Below are 24,090 nucleotides of genomic sequence, written 5' to 3'. Positions count from 1 at the left end.
TAAGGGCGATGGTAACAATAGACAAGGGACACGATGTTTACCCAGATTCGGGCCCACTCTATGGAGGTAATACCCTACGTCCTGCTTGATTGATGTTGATGAATATGAGTATTACAAGAGTTGATCTACCTCAAGATCGTAATGGCTAAACCCTAGAGGTCTAGATGGAATGGCCATGATAATGAATCTCCCCTATCCGAACTAAGTCCTCTGTTTTATATAGACAGCAGAAGGATATAGGTTTACACAAGGTCGGGTACAAAGAAGGAAATCTACATATCCGGTCGCCAAGCTTGCCTTCCATGCCAAGGAGAGTCTTATCCGGACACGGGTGCAGTCTTCGGTCTTCGTATCTTCACAGCCCATCAGTCCGGCCCATGGCCAACAGGCCGGACGCCCGAGGACCCCTTAATCCAGGACTCCCTCAGTAGCCCCCGAACCAATCTTCAATGACGAGTTGTTCGGCACATAGATTATCTTCGGCATTGCAAGGCGGGTTCCTCCATTGATGACTTCTGAGTAGTGTGTTTGGCTTTCCATTTAATGTTGTACTCCTCGGCTTGTGTGCATCGACAACTTCAGTTTCCACGTGTCGAGCGAATGCAAGACGTTAGGGTATTTTTACATATACCACCCCAACCGTATCACAAAGGTGCCTACTTAAAGAGAATAAATCTCGGATCCATTCCACACCCCGCGAAAAATCCTTAGAGCTTGCTAAGAAAAACCACCCCAACATGGCTAGCGCTCTCCGCTCTACCTCTCGTGCCCACAGCTCCAAGAAGGGTAATTGGGAGAGATGTTTCGTATCCCATAATCAACTTGTGAAGCTACAAAAACAGGGCTTTCTTCTCCCCGCGGACCTGGTTCCCGTCTGATCAGTATTAGCCTCCTTCAATGGTAAAACTCATGCGGAGGATTTCCCCAATCCGTCTGTGGGAGAACGAGTGTGCTTCGTCCCTTTCTTATTAAGAGGTGTCGGATTTCCAATCCATCCCTTCCTCTGAGGTCTGCTGGAATATTATGGCCTCCAACTGCACAGTCTCACTCCCGCCTCTATCCTTCATATTGCGGGTTACGTCGCTCTATGCGAGCTATTCCTGGGCTGCGAGGCCCATTTTGATTTATGGAGAAGACTGTTCTGCCTCGTCCCTTGTAATCAAGGCAGGACAATTTTTCAAGTGGGAGGCGCCCAAGTGTGGCCCATTGCCAGGACCGGATACCTGTCTGGCACGCCGAAGAATGCTTCCGAACAGTGGCCTTTTGAATGGTTCTATATCGATGATGTCGCTCTACCTGACCCCGTCCGTATGGGCCTCCCTGAGTTTTCAAGTGCTCCGCTGAAGAAATGCCATAGCTGGCGTCCTCGGAGCCTCGAGGAAGAGGATAGTGCAGAGATCAGCCTACTTCAGGGCATGATTAAGACGCTTGCCTAGTCTGGATTGTCAATAGTTGAGGTAATGGCGACCTCTATGGCGCGGGGGGTCCAGCCACTCCAATACAGAGGGCTGCCCATGTGGCATTATAACAGGGAAGATGACGCCTCACGCTATGGTCGGAAGGGCCCGAAGACCCCCGCCACCCTAGCCAAAATATTGGCCGAGTTGTATAAAGGGGAGAAAGAGGAGTTCACCTGTCTCCAACATCGAGACGGGTTTTCCATGTATAATCCTCCTAGCTGGCTAAGCTTCAGCTCCACTGTTTTACTCCAGTCCCTGAATCATTCTTGACAGGAAGTATATTATCTGTTTATAACCATGGTCAAGAAATTGTTAACTTGTAGTTGCTCGATCGGTTTAGGAGTAGTGATTCATCGGTGAATTGGCCTATTAACTGGATTAATCGGTCGGCCATTAATTGGTAGATTGAATAGGACCTTGTCAACATATATCTTGATTTTTATGTATTATCCCATAGTCTTATCCTCCCAGCTATGTAGTATACGAAAACATGTTGCCATACGCACAGGAAAAGCATAGAGAGGAGGTAAAATTATTAATCCTGGCTATTAAGGAGAGGGATGGGGCTGGAAGAGGTTATGGGCCAAAATTTGGGCCATGTTTGCCCACCTGTTAATGGGCCAGTAGGGATTAATCGGCATGACAACAGATTAATCGGTCTAACTGACCAATTAATCGGCCTGACAAGTTAACACGACGAATATGTGTTATTCAATTCGGCCAGGCTATAAGTAGCGATTAACTAGCCCGTTATCTGATTAATCGGGTGAATTCTTAAACAGTTGTTTGTAATAGGAATGGAGAAAGGCTGTCCAGGGGATCCATGACCCTGCCCCTCAGCCGGAGAATTGCAACCGAGATCTTGACCCCGGATATGAGGAAGATCCGGACATATTTGTGGAGCTCGAGGATGGTATATTCTATCAGATGAGCTATGACGGTACATATGTACCCATCATCGCCGATTACCCAGCCTTCTTCCTGCTTCACATGTAAGTAATCCGGAGATACCTTGTCCAAGAGAGTCTTCTTATTCCTCCTTACCCACCGCATTATCCTATGCTCAAAAGGGGAGGCGCTCGATGCGCCATGCTGCCCCGGGGTCATCTCCGAAGAGAACATCCCCCACACTAGGCAAGCCTTCATCAAAGATACGGCCAAGCCTTCATCAAAGATACGGCGGAGCCCCGGGGTCATCTCCGAAGAGAACGTCCCCCACACTTAGTAGTCACATCCAACTATGAACTTTCCGTTTATTCTGTATCAGGAAAAAGGTGTGCTGGACGATATCCGAGGGTCCGGCCGGCCATACATCCCGCAGACAAGATCCAGATCCTACCATGAAGATGGGGGCTGATGCGGAGTTATCGCCGGACTGTCATCCAGCCGATGATTCAGATGACGTATCTGTCACAAACTCGGAAGTGGAGAGCGCCATGAATCATTGGCACTGCAGGGCCATTTTACAAGACCCTGGCTTTTTAAAGGAGGCATTTAACGCCTTTAGCTCGGCTGTTGCATATGTCCGAGCTGTTCAAGATGGGCTTCACAGAGCCACAAAGTACCATTTAAAAGATGTGCAGGTAAGATTACTTCGTCTGACTATCATAACCATATGCCAGTAGCCCCCAAGGTTTAAAGTAGTTGGGACAACTGATTTGAGGATTGCTACATGACTAGGTTCTGTCGAAGAAGAACAACGTGCTAGCCCAAGAGCTAGAAAACTGCCGGACGCAATTGAACGCGGTGACCGCCGAACTGGAAAAATCCAAAGCGGTGTCCTCCGGTGATATTTCCCTCCATCGAGAAAAAGTTATTGCATAGCGGCCGTATTAACACTACGACTTTATCTCATAACAGGATCATCGGATCAATTGGAGGAAAAAGAGTCGAAAAGACTGGAGGCCGCAAGCGAGCGGGTTTTGACCCGTGTCAAATAGGAGAAAAACAAACTCCAAGATGCAAACACCCAGCGGGGCGAAGAGCTTAAGGATGTCCGGGCCCAGCTGGCAGACTCCGTGAAGAAGAACAAAACCCTACGAGGCGACATATTTAGTATGTGGCCATATTTGCCGTACAACAGTTTGGAAGTAAAAGTAGCTAATATAGCTGTGATTGCAGGTATATTAACGGGTCGTCCTGAAGAGGAGGTGTCCGGATCATCAAGTGATCTTCTACAACGGCTGTCTCAGATGCACGAGCAAGCTCGGCAGGCAATGCGGAGCGTAGCCAAGGCCTTATGGCCATCTGATTCCCCTCCAGGGAGTATGGAGAAGCTTGTAGAGCTATTGAAGGAAGCGCGGCGGCGTATCCAACTGTCGAAGATATCAGCCTGCCGAGAGGGTGCGCGAGAAGCCTGGGCCATGGTAAAAACACGATATACCAAGCTGGATCCGAATCACATGGCCCGGGTCGGACCGCTAGGGTCAAATGGGGAAGAAATTCCTGTTAGTTTAGTATATGGCCAAGTAGAGGTGGCTGCTAGATACTCCCAACAAGATTGTAAGTTAGACCGCCTATTGGACGGTATAGAGGAGGAAGTTTTTGAGTCCTAAGTGACTATGTACTTTCCTTCTAGCTGGATAATAAAAACAATTTTCATGGCTGACCTTTTCTCTTCGACCTCTGGACCCGAAGCTGCGGAGTGCTTCCGGATACCCTAACCTTAGAATATATCAGGGTATGCATGGGAGCCAGGCGTAGGGGTCATAGTTTCTTGAATAGACAATGTGTATCCGGCTAGTTATGTTATATTTCATTATGTAAGAAACATCTTCCAGAGAGAATAGTTCCGTTAAGGGTTCCTTTCCCTGGGGTTTCTTTAATGTGCATGTCCGAACAGTGATGGAAAAAATCGCAGAGTAAGTAACTTCTGGGGTTTCACAATGGAATGATTGTGGGAACATCTTTAATTCGCTGACCGAATAATCCCTTAAGAACGCTAGCTTTCGGCTTCACCCAGTCTGAGGTACACATCCGGATCACCCGGTAGTAACAATCACAGAGGTGTTGCCTTTATGCCCTAGTCGAACTACCGGGAACGTAGGGCATAAGCACAGGAGCCAGGCAACCCAGCTTGGCAAAACCATAAGTCATATCGATGCATATAATGGCGAAGAAAAGGTACATATGGTAAAATGCATATGTAGTGAGCTTGATGCTCAAAGGATAATAGCAACCTTCTGTACGAGAAGCCCACAGGTATAATGAACGTACATATGTGGAGATGTACGCATTAGGGGAGGACGGTCTAGCCGTACCAAATTCATAGGGCTAAAGAGAAAAATGAAAAAAAGATAAAAAACGAAAAGAGAGAGAAAAAATAACGTTAATAACAGGAGGATGGAGACAAACACAGAGTTCGGCGCTAGGCATAAAATCATCGGAGTCTAACCGCGTTCCAGGGGTTCGGCTCCCGGTGATTGTCTAATGCATCACGCAGGCAGTACGCTTCTCCGATGAGGGCTTCTTCAATGATGAAATGACCCTCCCACTTGGGCTTGAGTTTGTCCTTTTTCTTCTCCGACGGGCGTAGAATAAGTTCACTAACATTATAAGTCTTGGCCGGTACTTCTCTGCTTTGATACCTCCGAGCCTGCTATTGATAAAATGCGGAACGGGCTTTTGCGACGTCGCGCTCCTCCTCTAGGGTATCTAAGTTGTCCTGCCGATCAAGCTCGGCTTCTCTCTCTTCGTACATGCGTACTCGAGGTGAGTCATGAATAATATCGCAGGTTTTCACTACTTCTGCACCGTACACCATGAAGAAAGGTGTATATCCAGTAGTGCGGTTGGGTGTGGTCCACAGTCCCCACATCACGGAGTCAAGTTCCTCCACCCAATGCTTGTCTGATTCTTTCAAAGACCACACTAGTCTAGATTTGATGCCGCTCATAATAAGACCATTAGCCCGTTCGACTTGACCATTTGTCTACGGGTGATAGACAGAGGCGTAATCGAGCTTAATGCCCAGATTAGCGCACCAGGTTTTCACTTCATCAGCTGTGAAATTGGAGCCATTTATCAGTGATTATGCTGTGTGGGACACCATAACGGTGTACCACGCCAGATATGAAATCTATTACCGGCCCCGCTTTGGCCATTTTGACTTGTTTGGCCTCTACCACTTAGTTAATTTATCCACCATGACCAGCAGATACTTTCTCTTATGGCTTCCTCCTTTAAGGGGTCCGACCATATCGAGTCCCCAGAACTCAAAAGGCCAAGTAATGGGGATTGTTTGTAAGGCAGTGGGGGGCATATGGCTTTGGTTGGCGAAGAGTTGGCATCCGACGCAGCGTTGGACAAGGTCATGTGCATCTGCTCGGGCCGTCGACCAATAAAACCTTGTACGGAAGGCCTTGCTAACAAGGGCCCGAGCTGTGGCGTGGTGACCGCCGAGTCTGGTGTGAGTCTCGGCCAAGAGCTGCCGCCCCTCTTCCTCGGAGATACATCTTCGACGAACTCCGGTGGCGCTTTTCTTATAGAGCTCTCCGTCATGAACATTTTAGGCCTTCGAACGCCGGGCGATGCAGCGAGCCTCATTCTGGTCCTCAGGAAGCTCCTTCTTGTTAACGTAGGCCAGGAAGGGTTCGGTCCATGGAGCAATGACTGCCATGATGACATGCGCCGACGGTGTTATTTCGGTGGCTGAGCCTCCGATGATGTCGCTGTTTTCGGAATCTAGGGTTATGTTCGGATCCGGACTAGTGTTGCCATTTTCCCCTTGCCACACCACGGATGGCTTAAAAAGCCTTTGCACAAATATATTGGGTGGAACGGGTCGCGCTTAGCACCGATACGAGCAAGGACGTCCACCGCCTGATTACTTTTTCAAGCCATGATGTCTACTACACAACCTTCTTCTTGTAGACGTTGTTGGGCCTCCAAGTGCAGAGGTTTGTAGGACAGTAGCAAATTTCCCTCAAGTGGATGACCTAAGGTTTATCAATCCGTAGGAGGCGTAGCATGAAGATGGTCTCTCTCAAGCAACCCTGCAACCAAATAACAAAGAGTCTCTTGTGTCCCCAACACACCCAATACAATGGTAAATTGTATAGGTGCACTAGTTCGGCGAAGAGGTGGTGATACAAGTGGTATATGGATAGTAGATATAGGCTTTTGTAATATGAAAATATAAAAACAGCAGGTAACTAATGATAAAAGTGAGAGCAAATGGTATTGCAATGATAGGAAACAAGGACTAGGGTTCATACTTTCACTAGTGCAAGTCCTCTCAACAATAATAACATAGTTTGATCATATAAAAATCCCTCAACATGCAACAAAGAGTCTCTCCAAAGTCACTAATAGCGGAGAACAAACGAAGAGATTATGGTTGGGTACGAAACCACCTCAAAGTTATTCTTTCCAATCAATCCGTTGGGCTATTCCTATAAGTGTCACAAACAGCCCTAGAGTGCGTACTAGAATAACACCTTAAGACACAAATCAACCAAAACCCTAATGTCACCTAGATACTCCAATGTCACCTCAAGTATCCCTGGGTATGATTATACGATATGCATCACACAATGTCAGATTCATCTATTCAACCAACACATAGAACCTCAAAGAGTGCCCCAAAGTTTCTACTGGAGAATCACGACGAAAACGTGTGCCAACCCCTATGCATAGGTTCATGGGTGGAACCCGCAAGTTGATCACCAAAACATACATCAAGTGAATCACGCGATACCCCATTGTCAGCACAGATACGCACGGCAAGACATACATCAAGTGTGCTCAAATCTTTAAAGACTCGATCTAATAAGATAACTTCAAAGGGGAAACTCAATCCATTACAAGAGAGTAGAGGGGGAGAAGAAACATAAGATCCAACTATAATAGAAAATCTTGCGATACATTAAGATCGTGCCAAATCAAGAACACGAGAGAGAGAGAGATCAAACACATAGCTACTGGTATATACCCTCAGCCCCGACGATGGACTACTCCCTTCTCGTCATGGAGAGCGCTGGGATGATGAAGATAGCCACCGAAGAGGGATTCCCCCTCTGGCAGGGTGCCGGAACGGGTCTAGATTGGTTTTCGGTGGCTACGGAGGCTTCTGACGGCGGAACTCCCGATCTATTCTGCTCCCCGGTCGTTTTAGGGTATAAGGAGATATATAGGAGGAAGAAGTACGTCAGGGGAGCCACGAGGGGCCCACGAGGGTGGAGGGCGCGCCCTAGGGGGGTGGGCGCGCCCCCTACCTCATGGCTCCCTCGTTTCTTTCCTGACGTGCACTCCAAGTCTATCAGGTTGCTTTCCTTCCAAAAATAACTTCTCCAGAAGGATTTATTCCATTTCGACTCCGTTTGATATTCCTTTTCTTCGAAACACTAAAACAAGGGAAAAACAGGAACTGGCACTGGGATCTGGGTCAATAGGTTAGTCCCAAAAATAATACAAAAGTGGATAATAAAGCCCAATAATGTCCAAAACAGAGGATAATATAGCATGGAGCAATCAAGAATTATAGATACGTTGGAGACGTATCAAGCCACATGGTGGAACTCGAGACCCTCGAACTGGGCCGGCATTTTTTTGATGGCATTATGGTAAGCTGCCATCATTGGATCTTTTGCGCCGAAGTCTCCATTTATTTGAGATATTGCAAGGTTTGAGTCCCCGCGCACTTCTAAGCGTTGTATGCCCATGGAGACAGCCATCCGGAGACCATGCAATAAGGCGTCGTATTCGGCTGCATTATTGGGGTCTGTGTATAGTATTTGGAGTACGTACTAAACGATGTTTCCAGTTGGTGAAGTTAAGACGACACCCGCCCCTAGCCCTGCCAGCATTTTGGAGCTATCGAAATACATAACCCAATTGGAATATGCGCTGTAATCTTCAGGGAGTTCGGCCTCTGTCCATTCGGTGACGAAGTCAGCCAGTACTTGGGATTTAATAGCTCGACATGGTTTGTATGTAATATCAAATGGAAGGAGCTCAATGGCCCATTTGGCAATCCGGCCCATGGCATCGCGGTTGTTTGCAATGTCGTTGGGTGGTACTTTCGAAGCCACCATGATCGAACACTCCTGGAAGTAGTGAAGGAGCTTTCGGGATGAGATGAAGACCATGTATGCTATCTTTTGATAATGGGGGTACCAGGATTTGCATGGTGTAAGGACAGTGGATACGTAGTGTACTAGCTTCTGAAGCGGGAATTTGTGTTCGTCCTGTTCTTGTTCGACAACGAGCACGGCGCTCACCACCTGATATCTTGTCGATATGTATAGCAACATCGGCTCGATGATATTTGGAGCGGCCAGGATTAAGTTGCCGCATTAGTCCACTCGAAGTGATCGATTTGCCGTAGAAGGAGATAGAGTGGTAGTGCCTTTTCTCCCAATCTGGAGAGAAAGCGGCTTAGAGCAGCCACGCAACCCACGAGCTTTTGGACTTGTTTAAGGTCTGTTGGCGTAGCCAATTGTGACAAAGCTCGGATTTTGGTTGGATTTGCTTCAATTTCTCTATTGGAAACGATGAAGGCCATTAGTTTTCCAGCGGGGATGCCAAAAACTAACTTTTCAGGATTGAGCTTAATGTCATATGCGCGAAGGTTATCGAATGTGAAACGTAAATCGGCTATTAATATTTCGACGTGCCTAGTTTTTATGACGACGTCGTCCATATAAGATTCAACTATCTTGCCGATCTATTTCTCCAAGCATGTTTGAATCATGCGTTGGTATGTGGCGTCGGCGTTCTTGAGACCGAAGGGCATGGTGTTGAAGCAGAATGGCCCATATGGGATAATGAATACTGTTGGAGCTTGATCGGACTCCTTCATTTTGATTTGATGGTATCCGGAATATGCATCAAGGAAACACAGTGAGTCATGTCCTGTGGTAGCATCAATGATCTGATCAATGCGGGGGAGGGGGAGGGGATCCTTAGGGCAATCCTTATTGAGGACTTTAAAATCGACGCACAACCGCCAGGATTTGTCCTTCTTTGGTACCATCACCAGGTTTGCTAGCCAGTCCGGATGTTTTATTTCTCTAATGAATCCGGCCTCAATTACCTTGGCAAGCTCCTCCCCCATAGCTTGACATTTGGGTTCGAAAAAGCGCCGCTGTGTTTTCTTGACCGGTTTGTATCCCTTTAATATATTGAGGTTGTGTTCGGCCAACTCGTGTGGGATTCCTGGCATATCAGAAGAGTGCTAGGCGAATATATCCCAATTCTCGCACGGGAACTCTCGTAGCGCCGCATCGACCATTGTGTCTAATTATGCTCCGATGGATGCTGACTTGGAATTTGACTATTTCTTCTGCTGGTTTGAAGGAGGTGGATTTGGGTCGTTTTTCTAGGACCACATCATCCCTGTCCACCGTGGAGCGCAGCGCGGTTAATTCTTTGGCCGCGAGGGCTTCAGATAATGCCTCAAGGGCCAAGAATGCGGTTTTATTCTTAGTGCGGAGTGCTATGTCCTAAGAGGGTGTTGGGCCCAGGCATCTTAAGCTTCAGGTATCCATAATGGGGTACCGCTTGGAAGCGCGTAAATGCATCTCGCCCTAAGAGGGTGTGATATCCGCTGTTGAAATGGGCCACTTGGAAGGTTATTTCTTCGGACCAATAATTCTCCAGTGTGCCGAATACCACGTCGAGTGTTATTTTTCCTGCACACCGCGCCTCCTAACTGGGAATAATTCCTCGGAAGGTCGTGTTGCTTTGTGTAAGTGCATCTAGTGCCACCCCTAGTTGGTTTTGGAGTATTGACGACAAACCTGGCTGAGGGACTAATGTGTTTGTGAGAATTGCAGGATAACACAGGTGGAAGTCCCTCATGATTCAGTTTTCCTACCAGAGATGACCCCTAAAATGCATGAAGACATTGAAGTCAAAGGTGGTATGTGAAGACATTCACATTTAAGATTGTGACAAGAGAAGACATTGCGCGAAGACTTAGTTGTTTCGTCGTTCTTTTTCTTCTTTGTTGAGTCATAGGAACCACCGTACCATTAAGTGGGGTCCAAGTGAACCAGTCAGAATGACTGAAGTGATGCTTAAGCAAAATCCTATGTCTTGGAGCGAAGGCAATGAGAGCAAATCTTATCTAGAGCTGGATAAGTCAGCTTTGCTTGTAGCCCAAGTAAAGTTGTCGTGTGTGTTTGAAATCTGACCGTTGGAACACATGTCAGTTCCTTAGTGACCCAGGGTCATTTCAGCCAAATCAGGTCGGGTTGCCTAGTGGCTATAAATAGCCCACCCCCTACAACCACAAACGATTGGCTGCTCAGAGTTAGTGTACGGCTTTTTTCGTTTGAGAGCAACCCACCTCGGAGCCTTTGAGAGAGAATTCCTTGCGAGGACAAAGCTCTAAACACCTAGAGCCAAAGAGTGTTAGGCATCACTGAAGTCTTCCTGTCTGTGTGATCTGAAGACTTATTACACTTGAGGACTGTGAATCCTCCAGCCGGTTAGGCGTCGCGTTCTGAGCATCCAAGAGTCATTGTGGATCGCCGGTGAACGATGTCTATGAAGTTTTGGAAGTCTACCTTGAAGACTTACCAGAGTGATTGGCCAAGGACTGGGTGTCCTTAGCTCAAGGGGAATAAGGTGAAGACGCGGTCTTCTGAGTTGAATCTCAGCCTCCCTAACCACACGTACAGTTGTCACAGCAACTGGAACTGGTCCAACAAATCATTGTCTTCAACGAGTCACTGGTTCCATTCTTCCCATCTCTTTATTTGCAGATTGGTCCTTGTGAAGTCATTGCCTGTTTGCATTATCTATTTGTCTTCACTTTGTGACTGCTTGTTCTGTTTGGCTTCATACTATCTTCCATCCTGATCTATACTGCCTAGCTGCTATTAGTCTTTTTGCTTTCATCTCATTTGAATACTTGACTATGGCTTGCTTAGTGTAGTCTACCTTCCACTTCATGGTAATAGGTTTGTTTTTATCGTTTGTCTTTGAAACTTCCATGTTTTGTAGACTTTCATAAAAATCATCTATTCACCCCCCCTCTAGTCGATCACTGGCACTTTTAATTGGTATCAGAGCAATGTACTCCCTTGTTCTGTGTGATTTGGTTTAACCACCTGGAGTTTTAGCTATGTCGACTGCAGGGATAATCAAAGTCTCCGCTGCGTGCCCAGTCTTTGATGGAACTGAATATCCCTACTAGAAGAATAAGATGCGCATGCATCTTGACGCCATTGATGTCGACCTCTGGTATGTCGTCAAGAATGGCGTCCCCAAGGCTGGTGCAGGTGTCAGCGCTGCTAATGTCAAGAAGTTCGTTCAACTGGATTCCACTGCCAAGAACATCATCTGTGGTCATCTGACCAAAGGACAGTATTGACGTGTGAGTGCTCTAGAAACATCCAAGCTAGTCTGGGACTGGCTCTCGAGGGTCAACGAAGGCGTCTCAACCCAGAGAGATCAAAGAATCAGTGTCCTTCGCAACCTCTTCAAGCGCTTCAAGAGAAACGACAATGAGAATGTTTAGCTCACGTTTTATCGACTCACTGACATCACAAATGAGCTTCAAGCCCTCGGCGCTGCTGAGATCACCAAGCATGAAGTCATCAAGACACTCCTGAGATCACTTGACAGCTCGTTTGACACCCTAGCCCTGATGATTCAAGAACGCCCTGACTTCAAGACACTCGATCCGTCTGACATACTTGAAAGGCTCAACACACATGAGTTTCAGCTTTCTGAGAAAAGAGATATCTACGGTCCCAACTATGGGCAAACTCGTGCTTTGAAGGCAAAAGTTGTTTCCTCATCTGAAGAAGACTCTGATTGTAGTTCTGATGATCCTAAAGACATTGGAAAGGAGCTTGCTATGCCTGTGAAGAAGTTCTAGAAATTCACCAAGAAGAAAGGCTTCAGAAAGTTCTCACGATCTAGCTCAAGGAATGATGAAGCTTCTGCTCATGACTACAAGAAGAGAACATGCCACAAGTGCAAGAAACCTGGCCACTACATCTCCGAGTGTCCCAGTGGGACAATGAGAACAACAAGAAGAAGAAGAGTAAGGAATATGATTCTGACGACAAGAAGAAGAACAAATACTCAAAGTCTTCTTCCAAGTCTTTGTCAAAGTCTTCATCACACAAGAAGAGCTCATCTGGGAAGGCTCGTGCGTTTGTTGGCAAGGAAATGGATTCAGAGGAGGAGTCTGCTTCTGAGGAGGCGGAGGTGGAGTCTAAGGAGGAGTCCGATTCTGGCATTGCAAGTCTGGCTATAGCCTACATTGCCAAGTCCATCTTCAACATTGAAGAGAATGACTCCATCACCAATGCCGATGCTAATGACCAGGACGAATCCGCTCCCACCTACTGCTTCATGGCACGCGGTGCCAAGGTAAACTCACGCACTACTCACAATCAAACATCAAGTGAAGATGACTCTGATTGTGGTTCCAAACCCAGCTACAAAACACTTGCTAAAATTGCAACTGAACAACAGAAAGCTATGGAACATATTCAAAAACTGTTAGACAAAAGCGATGACCTGTTAGACGCTGAAATGACTCGATCTCTGTCCTTAACTGAAGACATAATACATCTTCACGTTAAGTATGAGGAACTTGAAAGTCGTCATGAAACGCTCTCAAGAACTCATGAAAAGCATTCGTATGATTATCTTCAAAGGAAGCAAGATCTTGAGAAATTGAGAGCGGCTCATGAAGATCTTCAAAAGGAAAATGAGTCACTTCACACCAAACATATCAGTTCCGCTCAGGAAGGATTTGAACCACCATGTCTTAAATGCATTGAGCGTGACAATGCTACTTCTGTTGCTGGATGTTCTACTGCTGCTACTGTTGCAATATCTTCAACTGTTGATGTGGTAACTAACCCCTCTGCTGAGGATGCCACTGCTATTGCTGATGAAAATGCTAGGTTGAAGACATTGCTTGAAACAGGGATGTACTAAAGTCTCAAAGGGCATCAGACACTATGTGATGTCCTCAAAAGGCAGATCATGAACCGAAACCCTAGGAAAGAGGGTGTTGGGTTCGAAAGGAAAATGAATGCTGATGGCTCTTACTGGAAACCTGAGCAGTACCCCAAAACCACATGGGTTGCTGCAAAGGAACTTTTAGTGGATCCATCCACCCTATCTGGCTTCACTTGTGCTAATCCCATTGTTATTGATGAATCCTTTGATGCAAACTATAAACTGTTTAAGAATCAGAATGGTGAATTATTTGCCAGGTATATTGGTACTAACTGCAGGAATAGGCCACCTATGAAGAAATTCTGGGTGCCGAAAAGATGTCTGGAGAATCTTCTTGTGAATTTCATCATGACATCACAAGTGAAGAAGAGAAACCCTAGACCATAGGCTTCATATGGTCCAAAGGCTTCATACAGACAGAGGACTCACCTGAGTCGCACTAATGCAAATATTTTGCAGGGAAACCATACTCAGGCCTATTCTTATGAGTACTATTACCCTCCTGCAAGACTGTTTGCTAGTGCTCCAAAGCCAAAGTTCTCAGATGCTGCACTTTGACTCATTGCTTCTAAGCCACCCTTGAAGATGTGGGTGGCTAAGAAAGCTTAATTCTCTTTTGCAGGCAAGGGTCTCCAGCCGAAAATCAAATTCGTCTGAAGCTATTGCTGGGGACCTTAAACATCTTGTAGGGCGCAAGATCAAATGCCCAAATGGTCTTATTATGTATTTTGTTCCTGAGTCGCTTGCTACTTGCCCTATCAGTCCTAACCTCGATCTAAGCTTTCATAATCCACTTGCTCATCAAATGTTTATGCTCCACAATTCCCTTCGTGAAGCCTATCCCCCTAACTGCACTGTAGGGTATGGCACCAGCTGCTTCAGAATGGATTATTGATAGTGGGCGTACTAATCACATGACTGGCAAGCGAAGTCTTCTCATGGACTCAACTTTACGTCCATCTGACAAGAGTCTCATCACATTTGCTGATACTGGTAAAAGCAAGGTATTGGGTCTAGGTAGAGTTGCAATCTCAAGGGATCAACACATGGATAAAGTGATGCTTGTTGAATCCCTTGATTTCAACTTAATGTCTGTCTCAATGCTTTGCGATTTAAACATGATTGTGATATTTGGAAAATATCGTTGCCTTGTTCTAATGGAATCTGACAAGTCTCTAGTCTTTGAAGGGTATCGGAAAGATGATTTGTACGTGGTAGATTTCTCAGCAGGACCACAGCTTGCCGTATGTCTTCTAGCAAAAGCTTCAGAATGCTGGCTCTGGCATCGGAGGCTAGGGCATGCTGGCATGAGGAACATGCACACTCTTGCAAAGAAGAAGCATGTCATAGGCATCGAGGGCGTCAAGTTCAAGAAGGATCACCTATGCGGTGCCTGTGAAGCTGGAAAGATGACAAGGGCCAAGCATCCCTCGAAGACAATCATGACAACGACTCAACCCTTTGAACTGCTACACATGGACCTCTTCGGTCCCACTCACTACTCAACTCTTACTACTACTGCCTGTCTCTATTGCTTTGTCATTGTTGATGATTATTCAAGATATACATGGGTGCATATAATCCTCTACAAGACTGAAGTGCAGGATGTCTTCAGACGCTTCGCCAATCGAGTCATGAACAACTATGGCGTCAAGATCAAGCACATCAGAAGTGACAATGGCACTGAATTCAAGAACACTAGCCTCAACGCTTATCTTGATACTTTGGGCATCACTCATGAGTTCTCAGCTCCGTACACGCCGCAACAGAATGGCGTCGTGGAACGCAAGAACAGAACACTTATTGAGATGGCCCGGACGATGCTCGATGAATACAAGACTCCAAGAAAGTTCTGGCCTGAAGCCATTGATACCGCATGCCATATTATCAACCATGTTTATCTTCACAAGCTTCAGAACAAAACATCCTATGAGCTCCTCAATGGTAAGAAGCCAAATGTCACTTACTTCAGAGTATTTGGTGCGAGGTGCTGGATCAAGGATCCACATCACACTTCAAAATTTGCAACGAAAGCACATGAAGGTTTTATGCTTGGATACGGAAAGGATTCGCACTCCTACAGAGTCTTCAACCTCTTTCACTACAAAGTGGTTGAAACTGTGGATGTGCAGTTCGATGAGACTAACGGCTCGCAAAGAGGGCACCTGCCAAATGTGCTAGATGAAGTTCCATCCAGTGAATCCATCAAGCTTATGGGAACTAGAGAAATCATACCGTCTGAAGCTCAGCCTGAATAGGAACTCATCACCTCTGCACCTGATCAACCTGAAGACAATGCTCAGCCTGAAGACAATCCTTCTAACGATGACAATGATCAGCAAGAGCAAAATCTTTGTCCTGTTCATCCTCGTGTTGCAAATGAAGTACAAATTGAGAGAATAATTGGCAGCATCAATGCACCTGGTCCACTCACTCGTTCAAGGGCAACACAACTATCAAATTTCTGTGAACACTTCACATTCATCTCAATATCTAAACCCAAGAAAGTTGATGAAGCCTTCATGGAGCCTGAATGGATTCAAGAAATGCAAGAAGAGCTTCAACAATTTGAGCTGAATAATGTATGGGAACTGGTCAAGCGTCCTGATCCTTGTAAGCACAATTTCATAGGAACTAAATGGATATATCGCAACAAGCAAGATGAGCATGGTCAAGTTGTTAGAAACAAAGCTCATCTCGTTGCACAAGGATACACTCAAGTTGAAGGAATTGACTTCGATGAAACATTTGCTCCTGCGGCTAAGCTTGAAGCTATAGGCATACTGCTGGCCTATGCAAATCAACATAACATTCTTCTGTATCAAATGGATGTGAAGAGCGCTTTTCTCAATGGCAAGATTGAATAAGAAGTGTATGTTGCACAACCGCCTGGCTTTGAAGATCCAAAACATCCTGACATGGTTTGTAAGCTCAACAAGGCACTGTATGGCCTCAAACAAGCCCCTCGTGCTTGGTATGACACACTCAAGGACTTCTTGAAGAGCAAAGGCTTCAAACCTGGTTCTTTGGATCCCACACTCTTCATGAAGACATATGATGGTGAACTGTTTGTGTGCCAAATATATCTGGATGACATTACCTTCGAAGGCACGAACCAGAAATATAGTTATGAGTTTGGATATATGATGCAAGAGCAATATCAGATGTCCATGATGGGTGAATTGAAGTTCTTCCTTGGTCTTCAAATATGACAGCAACGCAACTGCATCTTCATATCTCAAGAGAAATACCTCAAAGACTTCCTGAAGAAGTTTGGAATGCAAGACTGCAACGGTTACGCGACGCCAATGCCAGCTAAACACCATCTAGGTCCCGACGACAATGGTAAAGAGTTCGATCAAAAGGTATACCCTCCCTGGTTGGTTCTTTGCCTTATTTATGTGTATCTAGGCCAGATATCATGCTTAGTGTTTGCATGTGTGCCCGATTCCAAGCGTCACCAAAGGAATCGCATCAGTTAGCTGTGAAGCGAATTCTTCGATATTTGGCTCACACCCCAACACTAGGATTATGGTATCCAAAGGGCTCAGATTTTGATCTAGTTGGATTCTCGGATGTTGATTTTGCTGGTGACAAGGTGGATCGCAAGTCTACATCAGGCACATGTCACTTTCTGGGACGATCACTTGTATGTTGGTCTTCAAAGAAGCGGAACTATGTATCTCTCTCCACTACTGAATCTGAATACATTGCTGCTGGATCTTGCTGCGCTTAGCTTCTATGGATGAAGCAAACACTCAAAGACTATGGCATTCATCTGAAGCAAGTGCCACTCTACCGCGACAACGAAAGCGCCATCAAGATTGCTAACAACCCAGTTCAGCACTCGAAGACAAAGCACATTGAAATTCGTCATCACTTTCTCAGAGATCATGTCATGAAGGAAGATATTGATATCATACATGTCAACACTGAAGAGCAATAGGAAGATATCTTCACAAAGCCCTTGGATGAGAAAAGCTTTTGCAAGTTATGGTGTGAGCTAAATATCTTGGAATCCTCAAATGTCCTGTGATCAAGCACACATCCTAACACTTATGCATGTTGATGACTTAGATGTGCGACACACGAAGTTAAGTATGTCTTCAATCAATGAAGACTTACATTCTGAGTGTGAATACATTAACATGGAATTTGACTTCGGAGCGCCACGATAATTGTGCGCCGTGTCTGGGTCTAACACTTCCTATATGGTGGGTAACGCCACCACCAAATTCTTTCCTTAGAAGTGTTTTTCACATGGTGTTACGTTTGCAAAGTCTTCGCATTTTGTTTATCTTCAATGTTAACATGGCCTCATGTTTATCTTCAATTTAGTTTCTATCCCCTACAGCATTCACTTATAGCTATGTCTTCACGTTGAATCTTTTGAACTAAGTGAATGTGATCGGACCCTAACCTTTCTATGCTCCTGTCTCAAGTCTATCTATCCAAACTGTATGCATTCTATTGAAACTGTCGAATGTCTTCGTTGTGTCCTTGTCAGCAGGAGATACAGAGACAAACATTAAATCCGTTTTTAAATGCTCAATCCTTTTTCCTGAAACCCGGAGAAGTGGGAACGACCACCTGACAATCCAAGCGTGCGTGGGAACATGGAACAACCTCCAATGTGTTGCATGATCGCCACATGTCCTTCAGATGTGAACCACCAGGGGCACCTACGTAATAACGCTATGCCGTCCCTGTCTCTATAAATACACACCTCACCCCAGTAATTATCTGTTCTTCCACTCTCGCACAAACCCTAGCGCCACCGCTAGCACTCAACGACGCCGGTGACGAAGCGCTTAGCTGCCGCGACCTCACCGACACCGTCCTCACGCCTGCCGCAGACATTGTCTTATCTGCCGTCGCCGTAGGTGTCCTCGGTCGCCAAGTTAGGGCACGGAAGATCGAACTGCTCGGCCTCCTCTCCCACTCCGTCTAGCAGTTCCTCGTGTGGTAAATAAAACCTCCTTTCTAAAGTCTTTTTGATCCGATAGATTCATCCTTTTCAACCACAAGTGGTTTCTATTCCCACAAGTTGGATCTATCTCATTCTGCATCTCATAGCATGCCTAGTATGTTCACTTATGCTTCACAAAGTAGTTAGATTCCTCACTTGTACTTATTCATGGATTCGTACAAATCTGGAACCAACTCTCTACATATGAGTGAATGTCTTCGCACTATGAGGTTAATGTCTTCTAAACTGATTTATCTTCGACATCTTCTGAGAATGCATATGACCTCTTCCCCTTCCCTTGCACCTTTAATGCTATAACAGGTACATGTCCATGGCAGAATCCCTTGCTTATCATAGTCTGCATTCATTTGCAGAGTTCTTACAGCATCATATAAATTCTCCTGAAGCCAGTTCTTGTCTGACTAGTAGACGGAAGACTTTGACAGTGTTGAAGCCTTTCAGTCTAAACTTCATGGCAATAGAGAAGTCTGCAAGGAAGGGTGGAAGACAGCGCCATGGAAACACCTCAAGAGATTTGCCTCCTGACCACTATGAGTTGTATAAGACAGATCTAGAGGAGGACTACAATCAGTGGAAAACCCGAATCCAATGGATTCGAAGATATTGGGCAGAACAATGGTTCAAGTACAGGTTCGTGACCCAGGAATATGTTGAGAAGAATGCCATCAAGAGACCCTGGGGAGACATATTGTACAAAAACCTTCAACCCAGGTCCAGAGCTGAAGCCATTGAACAAGGCTTCTATCCTTGCATGGTCCATGGACCACAGCCTGCAGATGCAGACACATCTTCATTACTATGGTGCCGTGACGACAATCTGTTCAAGCGCAACTTCCAGTTTGCCAAGAACTCGGCAAAAGAAAACAAGAAGTCGTGGGGATTAGACTTCAATCCAGGCCCCTCTGCTCCTCGTGCTGACGGCACATGCGAAGCTGAACCCAATCTGGTTGGGCCCTTCTACAACTTAGAAGGTCTCATCACTCACATAAAGGTTCAAGGGGCAGTCGTGGATCAACCTACAGACGGCGCTGATTCTGACGAAGCGCCTGCACTGTAACACCCTCGATGCGACTATAGCTCCCACATGTCGAGGCACGACTTAGAGACATAATCGCATTGAAGGCATATGTCGCAAGTTAGGCAATCTTCACAACATCCCATGTAATAATAATAAAAGGGGAGATAACATAGTTGGCTTACACTATCCACGTCAATCAAGTACATTAATAACATTACATCATCCATACACTCAAGGCCCGACTACGGCGCCAAAATAAAAGAGAACCCAACATGCGACACGGTCCCGACCACCCCCAACTGGGCACCACTACTGATCGTCGGGAAAGGAAACGTAGTATCATTGAGAGTCTTCGTCGAACTCCCACTTGAGCTCATACGCGTCTCCTGGAGCAGAAACATCAGGCCCTGCATCTGGTGTAATAGTAATCTGTGAGCCACAGGGACTCAGCAATCTCGCACCCTCGCGATCAAGACTATTTGAGCTTATAGGTAAGGCAAGGTAAAATATGAGTGGAGCTGCAGCAAGCGACTAGCAAGTATGGTGGCTAACTTATTCGCAAAAGAGAGCGAGAAGAGGAGGCAAAGCACGAGCGAGAAGCTAGAGAACAACCTACGCAAACATTACTCCAACACGTGTCCACTTCCCGGACTCCGCCGAGAAGAGGCCATCACGGTAACACACTCAGTTGGTTCATTTTAATTAATTAAGGTTCAAGTTATCTACAACCAGACATTAACAAATTCCCATCTGCCCATAACCGCGGGCACGGCTTTCGAAAGTTCAAACCCTGCAGGGGAGTCCCAACTTAGCCCATGACAAGCTCTCATGGTCAACGAAGGAATAGACCTCCTCCCAAGATGTTCCGATCAGACTCGGTATCTCGGTAACTCAAGACACTGCGACAGGTTAAAACAAGACCAGCAACACCGCCCGAATGTGCCGACAAATCCCGATAGGAGCTGCACATATCTCTTTCTCAGGGTACACTCAGATGAGACATCCTACGAGTAAAACCAACCCTCAAGTTGCCCCGAGGTGGCCCCGCAGTCTACTCGATCGGACCAACACTCAGGGGAGCACTGGCCTGGGGGGGGGGGGGGTTAAAATAAGATGACCCTTGGGCTCCGGTAACCCAAGGGAAAAAGAGGCTAGGTGGCGAATAGTAAGACCAATGTTGGGCATTGCTGGAAAAGCTTTAATCAAGGCGAACTATCAAAGGGTTCCCATTATAACCCAACCGCATAAGGAACGCAAAATCCGGGAACATAACACCGATATGACGGAAACTAGGGCGGCAAGAGTGGAACAAAACACTAGGCGAGAGGCCGAGCCTTCCACCCTTTACCAAGTATATAGATGCATTAAGACAACATAGCAATATAATGATATCCCAACAAGTAAATAAAGGTTCCAACAAGGAACGGCCTCCAATCTTCACCTGCAACTAGCAATGCTATAAGAGGGGCTGAGCAAAGCGGTAACATAGCCAGTCAACGGTTTGCTAGGACAATGGTGGGTTAGAGGTTTGACATGGAAATTTAGGAGGCTTGCAAGCAAGTGGTAGGCATCGTAACAATGGCATAGCAAAAGAGCGAGCAAACTAGCATAGCAAAGATAGTAGTGATTTCGAGGGTATGATCATCTTGCCAGCACAGTTGTCAGAGTTGACTGGATCCTCAAAAGCAAACTCAACGGGCTCCTCGTTAGCGAACTCATCTCCCGGCTCTACCTAACAAGACAAACAAGCAACAAGGATACAATCAACCACGTGCAAGACCAAGCAATATGATGAAACGATGATATGCTATGCGGTATGCGATGCGGGATGCAAAAATGCAAGATATGACAGGAAATGCATGAACCTGGCCTCAACTTGGAATTCCAAGGGTGCCACTGGAAATATGAGATGAAATCGCTTGAAAACGATATAAAGAACGCCGGAATCGGAGTTACGGTTTGGAAATGGCAAGCGATTCAAAAATGACACTGGTCTGCGATTTACAGCAAGTAGGCATCTAAATGCAATGAAATGAACATGCTACAGCCACCAAACATGACAACAAAATACATGGAAGGGATGCACACAAGATTCTTAACAAAAGTCTAGCACTGAGCTACGGCCACAACATCCATTAACAGGTTCAAACAAGCATGGCAAAAACACAAATGGTAAAACAGATCTCAGACTTTGTGAAATTAACACTTGTCTGGAATTTCATATCATATAGCCCTCTTCGGAGCAAAAAAACAACATGCTACAGGACCTGAACATGACAAAGAAAGACATGGCATGGAGCTACTCAACAAGCTTAACAAAAGTCCCTTAGTGACCTTGAGCCAAAAGGGAACACAAAATATACTAACAAGCACACGAACATAGCAAAAACATAATCAGTTTTCAGACTTTGTGAAAACTGGGACATGCTGAAATATAACTCACGAAGGCATGTTTACGAGCTCGATGCACTCACCACGGTGCAAGTAATGGCAAGAAAAGTATACATCCTTCAAGAAGGCACAAACTAGAAGCTATACATGGCAAGAACAATTGCATAGCATGCACGGATCAACTATAATAACATCGGCAAAATCGCAAACAAGTTGTCGATCTGCCCAGATTCACAATGAAGCAAAAGTAGAGCTCGATTGACTCAAGCTAGGGTTTTCCATAATTTCAAACAAAGACATGGATGGATAGAGCACTACAAGATTAACAAAACTCCCTTACTTATCATCCTCAAAAGTGGCACGGATCACTAGGAAACAACAATAACATATGGCATCATGAACTAAACAATCCCAGGACTTAGTGAAATCACTAAGTCCCTGAAAACAGAATTAGCAAGTGCACCACTTTGCAAGCTTGCACAAGACACCACACACATCCTAAAAATACATGGGTTGCACCTCTTGATAGATGACAAAACCCTTAACAAAACATATGTAGAACTCACAGGCATAGCATGCACACATAAATCATGGCAAAAATGACAAATGTCTAAGATGAACTAGCAGATCTGACAATTAACTCACGAAGCCCTCTTCTAACAGCATTCGGGCATCAAGATGAGCTCAAATGAAAATGATGCAATGGAATGAAAAGATGTACTCTCTGAGATGAACATTTTGATATGCTATATGCCTCAATCGGAGCTATGGATGCGGAGATATCACAGGTCAAAGATTGCATAAAAAATTAACGGAGAGGCAAAAGTCAACCCTAGGGTTTTCGGATCTGAGATCCGGATCGGCACGGATTTCGGAGCATGCCAGAGTTACTGTAGCTGTTCGCAGGAATCGATGGGGGAGGAGGCCGGTGGCTTGACGGAGCTGCGAGGGAGGCCCGGGGCGCGCGGGGAGCGAGGCGGCGGCGGCGGTGGTCGACTGGGGCGGCGGCGGCCGCCAGGCGAGGCGCGGGATGGCGCTGAGCTTCGGGGCGGCGGGCCCTCGCGAGCAGGAACAGCGGTGGGGCGGCGAGGTGGGCTCGGCCACCGGCCGCAGGGAGGACGACGCGGGCGCGGGCGGCGGCCTCTGGCTCGAGCGGCGGGGACGAGGGCCGGAGATGGGCCTCGGCGGGCCGTGGCGGTGGCGGGCGCCGGTTGCCACGTGGCAGCGCGGGTGAGGGCGGCGGGATCCGGACGTTGTCCGACTCCGTCCGGACACGTCCGGCGGTGGCGGAGATCTGTTTTCTAGGGTTTGGGAGAGGGGATCCGTGAATTTTTGGAGGGGGGGGTGTATATATAGGCATAGGGGGAGCTAGGAGAGTCCAAATGAGGTGCGGTTTTCGGCCACGCGATCGTGATCGAACGATCTAGATGATGGAGCATAGTTTGGTGGGTTTTGGGCCAAATTGAAGGGTTGTTGGGCTGCAACACACACGAGGCCTTTTCGGTCCCTCAGTTAACCGTTGGAGTATCAAACTAAGTCCAAATGGTACGAAACTTGACAGGCGGTCTACCGGTAGTAAACCAAGGCCGCTTGGCAAGTCTCGGTCCAATCCGGAAATGTTTAATCCCCACACACGAAAGAAAGCTAGAAATGACCACCGGAGGAGAACGAAGCGCCGGAACGCAAAACGGACAACGGGAAAAATGCTCGAATGCATGAGACGTACACGTATGCAAATGCAATGCACATGATGACATGATATGAGATGCATGACAACGATAACAACACACGGAGACAAAAACCCGAACCCGAGAAATAAATATAACTTAACGCCGGAAACGGCAAGAGTTGGAGTACAAATTGGGAAAGTTACATCCGGGGTGTTACATGCACCAGCGAAGCCAAAGAAGCTGAAGAAACCTAAAGCTTCGAAGCGTTCCCCTGCACCAAAGGTTTCACGGGCGAAGCTCCTGGCCACTGCACCTCCTGAAGACAGTGTGCAGTCTGAAGATCTTTCACGCATCTCCAAACCCGCCAAAGTGAAGAAGCCCATGCAACCCACTGGTCAAGCACTGACCTTTGCTGCTGTTTTGCGAAATGAAAATGACGCCATTGATCTGTCCAGTGATGACGATCTTGGCGATGACGCTCTTGAGCAGTTGATCAAGAGCAAGCAAGAGGCGGAAATCTTCAATGACCTCCCTCTCTTTGATGTGGAAATATTAAACAATTTTATTGATGAGTGGTTCGACAGCCCAAATGTCAGCTTTGATGATCTTCAGCTTCCTATTGACCTCAGC

Source organism: Triticum urartu, chromosome 1A (assembly GCF_056163025.1).
Source record: "Triticum urartu cultivar PI428250 chromosome 1A, HENAU_Tu73, whole genome shotgun sequence".
NCBI classification, from domain to species: Eukaryota; Viridiplantae; Streptophyta; class Magnoliopsida; order Poales; family Poaceae; genus Triticum; species Triticum urartu.
This window is presented reverse-complemented; position numbering follows the sequence as displayed.